This window comes from Tachypleus tridentatus, unplaced genomic scaffold, assembly GCF_004210375.1.
Source record: "Tachypleus tridentatus isolate NWPU-2018 unplaced genomic scaffold, ASM421037v1 Hic_cluster_2, whole genome shotgun sequence".
Classification (NCBI taxonomy): domain Eukaryota; kingdom Metazoa; phylum Arthropoda; class Merostomata; order Xiphosura; family Limulidae; genus Tachypleus; species Tachypleus tridentatus.
In genome coordinates this window covers 29,479,709-29,489,826 of record NW_027467782.1, presented here as the reverse complement: position 1 = coordinate 29,489,826, position 10,118 = coordinate 29,479,709, and positions in this window count along the sequence as shown.

Here is a 10,118-nt window from a genome sequence, read left to right as displayed (position 1 = left end):
ATATTTTTTTGTATTATTTCTTAAAGCTTTTCTTTCTTTCTCTATTACTTACGTTTTATTTACCAATATTTAATTGAAGGTTTTGTTTACATTTTCTTCTATTTTAATTTTACAAAGATTTAATTATGGTTGGCGATAAAAGTAGTTTTCGCAAAGAAATCTAACTTTGTTTTCAAACTTCTTGATACGCCCTTAAGATATCATTTTTAGCTACTTCACTAGTAATAACACTATGTTATTTCCCGATTGCTTATGCCTAAAGTAAATGGAAAAGACCTATTTTTCTCGTCAAACTTTGCTTTTTGTGACCTGGGTACTGTAATTTTCAAATTTACCCATTTTCCAGGACATTCCAGTTAGATTCAGTGCTGAGTAGCTGAAAGAGAAATTTTTCGGACTTACAAGAATTTTCAAGAACCTTTTAGAATTTTCTAGAACTTTTCATACTAATATATATACAGGGGCTCACCACTTCAGTTTCGTTCTTGGTGCCTAAGTGAACACACAGACCTATCTGATTTTTTTCAAAGATGGCATCAAGAAGCTACAAGCATTCTCTAGACACATTCTACTATTATGTGGCCAACTTATCAAGACAAGAGCGAAAAAAGTACTCCGTGACAGTACTTGCTAAAGTGTGTGAAGTTTACAAGAAATATTTCGGCATGCCTGTTGGGGAACAAGAAAGACCATGAGCATCTCAGTTTACCTGTGAGCACTGCAAAAAAACTCTAGAAGGTAAGATGGACAATTTTTGCTTGCTTGAATAGCAAAATTTTATATTATACAACTTTCAGACCTTTCAAAATTTATCTTACGGTGCACCTCAAAGAGTAATACAACAGCGTCAAGACCTTGCTAGAAGCCTTGAAGTATGATGAGTATGGCTTGGAGGTTATCAGAGATTTTAAAATGGTGGCATTCCTGATGGGTCTCCAAGGAAGCTTTACCAAGTTTCCCCGTTATCTTTGCCTGTGGAACAGCAGGAACACTGGAGCGCACTACAACAGGAAGCACCTGCCACAACGGACCGAGTTCTCTGTGGGGAGGCACAATGTCAAGTGTGATCCACTGGTGGACCTCCAGAAGATGTTGTTCCCACCATTGCACATAAAATCGAGTCTTATGAAACAATTTGTCACAGCTCTTGATAAGGAGTCTGCCTTCAAGTACCTTTGAGACTTCTTCCCTAAGCTCTATGAGCACAGAATTCTCCAAAAAGCTCAATAGGAGGGGAAAAAGTTTGGGCAGCTTTGTCGCAGTGGTTCGGGGCTTCTTGGGCAATTACAAGGCCAAAAATTATTTGGAACTGGTTGAAACTCTGGTGAAGAACTACGGCAAAATGGGTTGCAGGATGTCCCTGAAAGTCCATATCCTTGACGCTCATCTCGATAAATTCAAAGAAAACATGAGAGTATACTCAGAGGAGCAAGGCGAGCGCTTCCACCAAGATATACTGGACTTTTAACGCCGCCACGGGCACGGCATGGCCAAGCACGTAAGGCGTGCGACTCGTAATCCGAGGGTCGCGGGTTCGCGCCCGCGTCGCGCTAAACATGCTCGCCCTCCCAGTCGTGGGGGTGTATAATGTGACGGTGAATCCCACTATTCGTTGGTAAAGAGTAGCCCAAGAGTTGGCGGTGGGTGGTGATGACTAGCTGCCTTCCCTCTAGTCTTACACTGCTAAATTAGGGACGGCTAGCACAGATAGCCCTCGAGTAGCTTTGTGCGAAATTTCCAAACAAACAAACGCCGCCACGAAGGAACGTTTTACGAAAACATGATAGGAGACTATATTTTGGGGATGATACGTGAAAGTCATTTATATTAAAGTAGCAAATCTAAAAAAAAACTATTCACTTCTAAACTTTTTTGCTCATTTTTGTATAACTTTAGTATTAATACATGTAAATCTCGATTAATATGTGTTGCTTTATTCAGACCTTATGTAAACGAGAATGTGCAAATTTGCCAGTTTTTACATAGGAAATAGGTTAATTTCTAAATTTCATTATCCAGGTCACCAAAGCAAAGTTTGAAGGGAATAATGGCCATTTTCTGTACTTTTACAACATAAGCAATTAAGAAATAATACATACTATCCAGGAACAAAATTTGTGTTACATACTGATTACAATCAGTTCTCATTTTAGTGTTTTGTGGCTTGTAATATAAAATATTTATTTGAATTAAAAGTTTGTTGAAAATTCACTCTTGGAATTTTTTTTTAATTTTTAGGTTTACAAATTACAAACATTAACGACATAGAAATAATACTTAATTTTGTCCAAAAGTGCTTACAGGGTAATTTCCACTCAGAACAGATTCGTAATTAAATATTATTTCGTTTATAGTTTCCAAGGTAATGCATGGGACTGTGTTTTCACACTCACCTCGAGCTCATTTTTAATTTACGTCGAGTATTAGTGACGCATCATACTCTTACTTAAACTCATATTCTACCACAAATATCAGTTTTTCTATATTTTGAAAATGTGACCATTAATTCATATGTATCGTTTGTTTATACTTTGTAGTTTAATACCCACATAACACAGATGTAGGCTTGAAAACTAGCAGCTTCATACATTTTAGAAACAATCACTAAATAAGTCTAAATATTTGCTGTACATGATACAATGTCACTGATATATCATGTCAAATAGAATAAACTTGTCCCAAGTGATTTCCTGTAATACCAGAAAATAAACGCTTATTTCTAAATCTTCAACTTATGTAGTGATTTAATTAGAAGTACTGTTTTATCTGTCCAAACAATTCTACATGAAAGAGCCCTAATGGAATTATGCCACGAGCTTGATTTACGTTTTGAACACGAAAATCCTTTTCTTGAAAATAATACTAGAAAAAAATATATTTAAGTAAGATAATGTATTCTAAAAGGTGTTCTCTTAAACTCAGTTGTAGTTTTTCCTGAAATTCGTAACATTCTGCACAATCAATAAAAATGTTTTCAACACGATATAATAAAATCATCCAATAATGACGCTGAAATTATAGAAAAATTATGTGAAAACTCTTAGGCTATCTTCTGCTTTGAATATTCATGTTTCCCATCAACACGCTCATACTAATATTGCCTTCTGGTACCAGTTTATGAAACCACGACCTAGACTTCATATCAAAGGTTACATGACCATATTACTAAGTTTGTAACCAGTTTTTAGCGCGAAACATCATTGCAGAAAATTTCATATCTCTCTATGTTCATATGTACATATATTTGAACATTACATAAAGTTAGACAAAGGAGGTTTATATATCTACTTAACTTTGAAAAAAATATGGCCAGGAAATGTAAAACTAAATTGCAACGTAGAAAATCTGTAGCAAGCGATGACAGAAATAAACTGATTTTTTCATTCTTAAATAAATCAAACGTGACACAGATTTTACAAGTAATAAAAAAAGTTACTAATTACACTTCAACCTTCGAGATGACTTCATAACATTTATTAGAGTTGTTTGTTAGTTTGTAATTAAACACAAAGCTACAGAACGAGGTATCTGTGCTGAGTCTATCAATTTGATTTTTAAGTGTTATAAATCCAAAAACACACTACTGAGTTGCTGGGTGGCTTATTGGAGTTGGAGAAACAGTGAAAGGAAATCAAGAAAAAATACAAAAAAATTATAGATCGAGATATAAGATTAAAAGATTATGAAAAAGAAAGAAAAATATAGTAAATTATATAAATGAGCAAGAAAATTCAAATACCAGGAAGAAAATAATGTTTAAAAATGTAACAGGTATTACAAGTTTACGTGTAATCATTCTTCGCCAGTTTCCGGGAGGCGAACACGACAAAAATATTAATTCATTGTCTTATTGTTTGCAATAATTGAAAACATATTAACCACCGAAGATAAGTTAACTACAAATGTATGTATAATACGCTATACTATTGATACAAAGTTTCGGGCAATGGCCTTCTGGTATCTGTAACGGAACAGTAAATTCATAAACGAAAACGTTCCAAATATTTGTTCCAATTTGTGTGGAATGGCGATTTAAGCACTGGCACTAACGTTATTCAAACACCTAAATTATTTTAAGTTACTTTATTGGTGATTGAAGGAATTAACCCCTCCGCCATTAATATCGTACATTTATTTTAGAGCCTACGCTTGTTTATATCAAGATTTTCTTCTTTGGATGCAACGTATATTGTTAAATATGTACTACGTAAGTCCTACCTGTTCTTGAAACTCCTAGCGAATTCTCTAAAGTTGAAAGCAACAATATTTGTTTGAAGAAAGCACGCGTGAACAATGCCAAAATTTCTACAAACACGTGTGATTCTTATAAAAGCCGAAAAACAGAATATTGTCGGTGAGATACAATCAGTATTGTATAGGCCTAAGAAGCTATAACGTTTTTCTTGATGACGAGAAACCCACTTGAAATAAAATGTATCTCAAAACGGCTGGTATTGGTATTAACAATTTTATTGATAAGCAGAGAACAACTTCTATTAATCGGAAAATTACAGAATTGGAATAGGAACGTTAACTGATTTCGAGCGTACCGTTCAACTTCAGATGTCATTATTTCTACAGGGACATTAAATATCTTCGCCGAAAGAAATGAATTAGTAAGTGTATGAGACCAGTTAAGAAAGACAGTTAACAGTATCAACTCAGAATAAACGTTTTTGGCGCGGACTTGGATCGTCGATAAAATATTTTGTTTTAAACTGGATATACGACTCAGTATTGTCTGAAAGTTTGTAATACTGTCGTTTATAAATCATCATTTGTAATAACTGTTAGTAATAACCATAATTATAAATTGTATAATTTTGCTGTTTGTATATTAAAATTTATTTACATAAAGAAAAGACAAATGGAAATTGTGTGTATAAATCTTGTTGGCAAATAACAAAGTTAATATATATTAACCACTAATTACAAATAGAACTTCCTGTTATTTGAGAAATTGTATAATTTTGGTGTTTGTATATTAAAATTTATTTACATAAAGAAAAGACAAATGGAAATTGTGTGTATAAATCTTGTTGGCAAATAACAAAGTTAATATATATTAACCACTAATTACAAATCGAACTTCCTGTTATTTGAGATAATAATACGAGACGTACATAATATAATAAATCGGAGAGGTTGGTTGATTTGGCGTTTTAAGGCGCAAAGCAACTAGGCTATCTGCAACAAACAACCTGTAAACAAATTGAAAATAAAATTGTTAAAATTCGTAAAACGGAATCATGTTAAACAAAACAGTCTAATTTTTCATTTAAAAATTTAAATATTATTAAATCTCAATTTTTAAATCTAGTTTACAGCAGTATGAGAGAAAATAAAGTAATACAAGTTTTAAAAGACTGTAGCATTTCCCCCAGTGGCTCAGCGGTATATCTGCGGACTTACAACACTAAAAACCGGGTTTCGATACTCGTGGTGGGCAGAGTACAGATAGCCCATTGTGTAGCTTTGTGCTTAATTCCAAACAATAACTGTAGCATAAGTTTAATTATTATAACTCGCTAGGATGGCTAACGGATAGGTCCTGGTTTCGAGTTATTTGGCGTCACGGCCATTTCCTAATTTTGTATCGAACTAGTTTTACTTTAATTCGTAAAAAGACATCATATTAAAACAAAACAGTCTAATTTTTGAATACTTAAATAGCGTTAAAAAGGCCAATGACCGTAAGAAACTAAAAACATATGTAAGGTGGACAGTGTCATCATTGCCAATGACACTTTTCATTATCAGGGATAAACCTTGGGACAAAATATGTCTCAAAATGGTGCCGTCGTTGACAAATCGGAGAGTCGTACGAAATAAAATTGTAGTGCATAAGTATGCAAACTCTTTTTTTTTATCATTTACAAACCTCTTGAAGAGGCCTCATAATCACATATATTACATACAAAACAAATACAAAAATAAAATACACAGTTATATATAATTGAATGCACCTAATACTATCTGTAATTGCTCATATTAAAGGACGAACAAGTTTAGAATAAAATTGAAAGAAAGTTTGTTTGTTTTGGAATTTCGCACAAAGCTACTCCAGGGCTATCTATGCTAGACGTCCCTAATTTAGCAGTGTAAGACTAGAGGGAAGGCAGCTAGTCATCACCACCCACCGCCAACTCTTGGGCTACTCTTTTACCAACGAATAGTGGGATTGACCGTCACATTATACACCCCCACGGCTGGGAGGGCGAGCATGTTTAGCGCGACGCGGGCGCGAACCCGCGACCCTCAGATTACGAGTCGCACGCCTTACGCGCTTGGCCATGCCAGGCCTTGAAAAAAAGAATTGACATCATTACGAATAACATACCTGGAATAATCAAAACTTATTTTCTTTCTTAACTGAACATTATAAAATGACAACAGATTTAAATGGATATTTTGGCTAAACAAATTTTCCTAACAGTCATAATACAATATTTGACTTATATAATCAAAATATGCACTGTAGGCTGTCTTTTCTTAATCCTTCTAGGAAGCCCTGTATAAGAATTCGTCGTTTCTGATTCATTGGAACTGATTTTGAATGATAAAAGAAATAGTGTCGAAAACTTACGTCCATAAGGGTTAAACTATCGGACACAGGCAATATAAATGTCTCACTGTTTCAGTTTCTTTACCACAAGGTGTACATTAGACAGTATCATGTTTTTTATGTTTTTTTCTCTTTATTCATCCCACCTCAAAGAGGGGGTATATACAGAAATACATTAAATAAAACACAATTTAATGAATTACCATGTAATAATATTTCAAGAGATCACCATGCTGGAAATTGCAACAAAGTTAAAAAATTAGGATCATGTTTTTGGCATTGTGTAATTCTTGTTGCTCTGTCTATGTTACATTATGTTTTCATATATATATTATTGTTTCGTTTCAAAATGTTCCTTAGGGCTTGTCGTTAACTAATAAGGTTTGTTTCTGTCTTGGAAAAAAAAGTTACTCGAAGAGTTGCCATAACTGAAAAAAATAATAAAAAATGTAATTTTATATCAGAGGATTTACATATTAATGAAAAAATAATAAAAAATTAATGTTATTTTAAAATTCTCACAAAATCTGAACTATTGGTTAATAAATACCGTTAGTTCAACCACTACCGCACGTGCAATAACTGATAATCCAAGAACAATTGTTAAGCGTTATTGTATCATAGCAACGTAACGGAAATTCGAAATAAATACAATAATTCGAATAGTGAGAAAAGTTTACACCTCAAAAGTCTGGAGGAAGAGGTCTAGTGCACCTGACCCTCTAGGGTATTTCACATAATTACCCAAATACCAACACAGAGAAAGCTCAAAAGTGTAAGCACAAGAAATTATCAATATTAAATTAAGTGGAAGTAAACACGAAACAAACAAATCTTATAAATACTTCTTAATAAAGAAGGTAAAAACAAAATGATTTGTATTTTACAAAATTCTCTAGAAGGAATTAGCCGGTAAAAATATACCTTAAATTTTAAAAGTAAGCAGTTGCTTACTTGGGTTCAAGTAAAAATGCCTAATATAACTAAATTAATGTAATATAACATTACATTATCGTAATCTTCCCATAATGTCGACAAGCGTTTAAAGTTTTTTTCCGTCAAATACAAAATAGTTATTATTAAAAGAATACACACGTATATATATATAAAAGACCATGCAACGTTTCGATTTTATACTTAGGTTGTCACTATCCTTTCAGTTTTATCTTTGGTGAAATTAGAAGAAAAATCTGTAACATATCTGAACGTTTTTCTTTTGACATCATGATATTATTATTATTACGTTTGCTCAAAGTCATAATTACTTTGAGGCGAAAGGTACTAGCAGTTCAGTAGGGGCGTAACCAAGGAAGGGTGTTACCTCCCCCCCCCCATGGACCCAAACTTTTTAGATAAGTTCAGTTGCCACCTGTGAAGTTTCACAAAGATCCGTGATTGCATGACAGATAATTTCACACACGACAAATAGTCAAATGCGCAGAACTAGAGAAATACAATCAAATACCTATAAAAGGCTCAAACACCTGTTCGTTCTTGCCACGACATCTATAACACAGTTTGTTAAACTTTAATATCACGGTGAATGTATTATGAGGCCAGGCCATTCAATCGATCTTCAGTGGTGGTATTTCTCAAATACGTTGAAAACGAATGCTTTACTGAGCTCGTTAGCATAGGCAGCGTGGCAAATACTTTCAAGAGTCTAGAAATGACTGGAAACATTTCTGCATTGCACATTGCATATGCATCTATGACATTTTTTGGTCTGTTGTTTGCAAGTGATTTGTACCAAACCCTAAGTTCACCTACGGCAGCTAGTGAAGTGCTGTCAGCTGCCAGCCCTGTATATACTGACCAACTCTTTACTTTGGTCACATTGTTGTAATGTAGGTTCTGACCGTTCTGTGGTATACCCTGATAGTTTTGTGACTGGACAGACGGTCAAATATTTGTGAAAGAAAGTGATCAATAAATGGTACAAATACAACAATACGAAAGTACTCCTCAGGGCTAATGGTTTGTGGGTTAGCACGGTACATCTGTCTTTATCCTGCCTTGGCATTATGATGTCAATTTGAAGTTCACTACACAGAGTTTGAGCCTCACAGAAAATGTTGTTAAATTCATTCACAATATTATTTTAAGTAAACGGATTAAATCTTCCACTATTTCTGCATGATGCATCGCAGCACCTAAATCAATGTTCTGTTGCTGCAGGAAGTTGTACAGAGGTAAACTAAAAGAAAACAATTTAGCAATGGTAAGTAGCGTGATGATGAATTCCGGCTGCGTTATAGAATACAACTGATTGGCTTGCGTGGCCAATCTCTGTCTTGTGAACCTGATATGATCTCAAGGGCATTTGCAACTGCATGGATTAATTCTAGAAAGACAATGACTGAGTCATGCCTCTCAACTCACCGGATGGGGCAGAGACCTTTCAAACTTTTTTTTCGATTAAGATGCTTTATCCTCCACCGTTTGGGTGAATTGAGAAAGTTTTCAATGCTAGAAATTACTCCCATGCAATTTCGCACAGGAACTTCTCTACAAGCATCAGAAATTGCCAAGTTTAGGGAATGGGCACTGCAGTGTACATTGGGTGCAAGTGGGAATTTATCAGTTATGTGTCTTTGAACATCATTAAATTTCCCACTCATAGAGGCAGTACCGTCGTATCCTTGTCCTCGCAGGATAAGCCATGTCAATACCATATTTTGTCAGATTGGTTATGATAACATCACACAAGTTTCTGCCTGTCACATCATAAACAGGTATAAATTGCAAAAAATCTTCTCTCATTGCAACAGAGTTGTCATTGGCATGCAAATATCTAACACACAGCGAAAACTGTTCAATGCCTGAAATATCTGTTGTTTCATCAGCTAATATTGAGAAACATTTTGCAGCATTAACCCTGTTGGCCAAATCATGAATAACATGAGTATTATAGGTATTGATGATTTCATTTTGAATTTAAGGACTCAGATACATAGCATTCCTCTTTGTACTCTTAAGGCTTGTTGAAAGCTTGACATCACCCTTTGCCCTATAGCGCAAAATTGCCCGAAAATTCCCATCATTATTGATGGGCTCCTCATCAGTTTCACCAACAAACATTGGACCAGAATCATATTTTCCCTCAAATCTAAACCCTGTCTCCCACACAGCAATACAGTATCAATAATAGGCATCAAATATTGCCGGTTCTGTTCAATTTCTTGCTTGTAATTAGCATCAAGCTGCAAGTGCACAGATGAACTTGTGTTTACAACCTGTAAAAAATGTTAGCTTTTTCTTTGCTGTCTTGGTGGTACTGTTTCAATTAATGTGCCTTGAAGTCTTCAACAGCCTTCTTCCAGTTTGTGTATGGAAATTTCACTAGTTGTCCCAATTTCTGGCTTCCAACACCAGCACCATCAGAAGCAAAAAGACAGCAGTACTTGCAGAAAACACCCTTTGCATGTTGACTGTAGAGTAGCCATCTACACTGTGAAAGCCAACGATGCTGAAAAGGCAGCTTTCTTGGACCACGCTGGGGGAAAACAATCACTCTCTGGCTTCCAGACGTTCTCAAGGAAGCATATTTGGT